We start from the raw sequence: 3,191 nt of genomic DNA on the forward strand, positions 1-3,191 counted from the left end.
GAGGAAGAAAGAAATTCACTTAAATACCAGTTTTATACCATTGTTGTATTTTGCAATTTTTAAGTGTATCATATATCTTGAAACAATTTCCAATCCTGCTTTGCTTTCGCACGTTTCACAGAAATTGGTGGACACGAAAGAACGTCGAGTGAGATTCGATAAAGGAGCTCCTGAGATAAAAATTAATGTCGAGAAACACTCGACAAAGGAGTGCAAAGGGTTAACAAGCAGTTTCAACGAAAATTTTCATCCTTTTCTCTTGTGTATTCGACGTTATAAGTCACTTTTTTGCACACAGAGCAACCGCGCGCAAGTTAACTAAACACGTTCCCAGTCATAACTCTAATCCGGTCATAAACTCTATCAAATATTATTAGGTGTGTTGAGAATTTTGGATCGTAATAGCCGAAATAATGGTATAGGAACACTAAATTTACACGTAGATCTAACATTAGAATAGTTATATATTTATTTGATGAACGATTTCAAAGATATTCATCGATACGCACTTGCACGCGTCTCGGCACTTTCTTTCATATCAGACTGTTAACTGAACAGTTTACATTCATTTGTTTTCCAGACACACATACTTTCACACACTGATATTCACATACAAGTATCACTACTACGCAGCTAACCTAGTCTAGCAAATAAAATTATACATATCTCAATAATTTTAATATCTTGCTCCGATCGATTCTATCGGTGACAAGACAAGCGATTGACTTTTCACCAATCGACGATGGCAAGAAAGGAAAATTTATGGTAAATTTGTAGTAATACGGTTGTACAGGACGCGTATAGAGGATGTTTGATCGTGCGATTTATTAAATGTTATTGCTTGTTGTTGAAACCGTCGAATATATTTAACACATTTGCATCATGGCCCTACTTAAGGGGGTATTCTAGTCTAGAGGCATGAATTTCGGACGGTTTTTGAAGCTCTATACAAACGAAACAAAAAATATTTTTACTATCCATTTTTTTATCATTCGTTTATTGATATTTTAAGATTACATAAAAAATTAATCGAAAGAAAAACTCAAAATTCGCAAAGTTATGAGCTGGCAAAGTGAGTGGTCCAAAAAAGAAGGGTAATAGCCGAAATAATGGTATAGGAACACTAAATTTACACGTAGATCTAACATTAGAATAGTTATATATTTATTTGATGAACGATTTCAAAGATATTCATCGATACGCACTTGCACGCGTCTCGGCACTTTCTTTCATATCAGACTGTTAACTGAACAGTTTACATTCATTTGTTTTCCAGACACACATACTTTCACACACTGATATTCACATACAAGTATCACTACTACGCAGCTAACCTAGTCTAGCAAATAAAATTATACATATCTCAATAATTTTAATATCTTGCTCCGATCGATTCTATCGGTGACAAGACAAGCGATTGACTTTTCACCAATCGACGATGGCAAGAAAGGAAAATTTATGGTAAATTTGTAGTAATACGGTTGTACAGGACGCGTATAGAGGATGTTTGATCGTGCGATTTATTAAATGTTATTGCTTGTTGTTGAAACCGTCGAATATATTTAACACATTTGCATCATGGCCCTACTTAAGGGGGTATTCTAGTCTAGAGGCATGAATTTCGGACGGTTTTTGAAGCTCTATACAAACGAAACAAAAAATATTTTTACTATCCATTTTTTTATCATTCGTTTATTGATATTTTAAGATTACATAAAAAATTAATCGAAAGAAAAACTCAAAATTCGCAAAGTTATGAGCTGGCAAAGTGAGTGGTCCAAAAAAGAAGGGTGTCCTAGTGTGCATGATTTCAACCCTTCTGGTCATCTGAAACAAAAACGCCGAACGGATTCTTAATTAGAAGAATTACCATTTTTTCAACCGAAGAATCATCATTTTGTCAACCGAAGAATTACCATTTTGTCAACCGAAGAATCACTTTTTTGTCAACCGAAGAATTACATTTTGTCAATCGAAGTATTACCATTTTGTCAACCGAAGAATTACATTTTGTCAATCGAAATATTACCATTTTGTCAACCGAAGAATCATCATCTTGTCAACCGAAGAATTACCATTTTGTCAACCGAAGAATTACATTTTGTCAATCGAAATATTACCATTTCGTCAACCGAAGAATCATGATTTTGTCAATCGAAGAATTACCATTTTGTCAACCGAAGAATCATCATCTTGTCAACCGAAGAATTACCATTTTGTCAACCGAAGAATTACCATTTTGTCAACCGAAGAATTACCATTTTGTCAACCGAAGAATTACATTTTGTCAACCAAAGAATTACATTTTGTCAATCGAAGAATTACCACTTTGCCAACCGAAGAATTTTATATCCGTCAATCTGTCAATCAATTGTCAATATCGAGATCGGGTAAGATTTGAATAAATTATTACACATTGTAAATTTACCTTCGAACAACTTTAATCCTCTCCCGTGCCAGTATTCCCGCACATAGCAGGTTAGCCGAAAGTGGAGCTTATTGCCAGTTGCATTAAACGTCAGTTAACGCTACCTTCTCGTCGGCAACTAAATAGAACGCAACACTTGCATTACATGTATCCTAACGATCTTGATACTCCGAGGCAAAACAACAACATCATTTGAATTGTCCTCTACACATGTACCGCTACACGGTGGACAGGCGCAAACGACGAGCTCTCAGTTCGATGCTCGTAAATCTGGTATCAGAAACGCTTTAATTTCGAGTTATCACACGGCGGCCATTGCAACCGGAGACTTTATCAAAGAATAACGCGAAGCCTGGTCGCTCAGTGAACCCATAGTCGAACGAGACTTAAGCCCAGCAAATCGTTAAATCTCTGGCGCGCGGTAAAAAATGGTAAAGAACGAAGATCGTCGGTGGCCAAGTATGCCAGGTTGACGAAGACCGCGAGTGGGTGCTCGTAAATCAATTAACGAGCGAGTCGAGGTGTCTGTCGGGTCAAGATCGCGTTAATTAAATTCCACCAGCCTGATACGTTAATTCCTAGAGCTGACATCGAATCGGGACACTGGTTGGGCTTCGTAAGCACGGATTGCCAGCGATATTCGTCACTGGCGCGTCTCTCGTTCGAGGAATCGATCGACTCAAGGACGCAAGTAAGAACAAGCGGCTGCAAGACGCACACGTGTCGCAGCAACACCTTCGATTATCGAACGTGCCACGGTTCG

At 37.5% G+C, this 3,191-nt stretch overlaps 1 long non-coding RNA gene across 1 annotated transcript; it reads right to left on the bottom strand.

The window, feature by feature from the left end:
• Positions 1-1,588: 1,588 nt before the first annotated feature.
• Positions 1,589-2,098, bottom strand: LOC117152276. Its single transcript, XR_004462609.1, has 2 exons — positions 2,030-2,098; positions 1,589-1,938 (listed from the first exon to the last, which is right to left on the bottom strand). It is a non-coding gene; the product is annotated as an uncharacterized LOC117152276 (long non-coding RNA).
• Between the last annotated feature and the right edge of the window lie 1,093 nt (positions 2,099-3,191).

The sequence above is a fragment of the Bombus impatiens genome, unplaced genomic scaffold, assembly GCF_000188095.3.
Source record: "Bombus impatiens unplaced genomic scaffold, BIMP_2.2 scf_0945, whole genome shotgun sequence".
Lineage (NCBI taxonomy): Eukaryota > Metazoa > Arthropoda > Insecta > Hymenoptera > Apidae > Bombus > Bombus impatiens.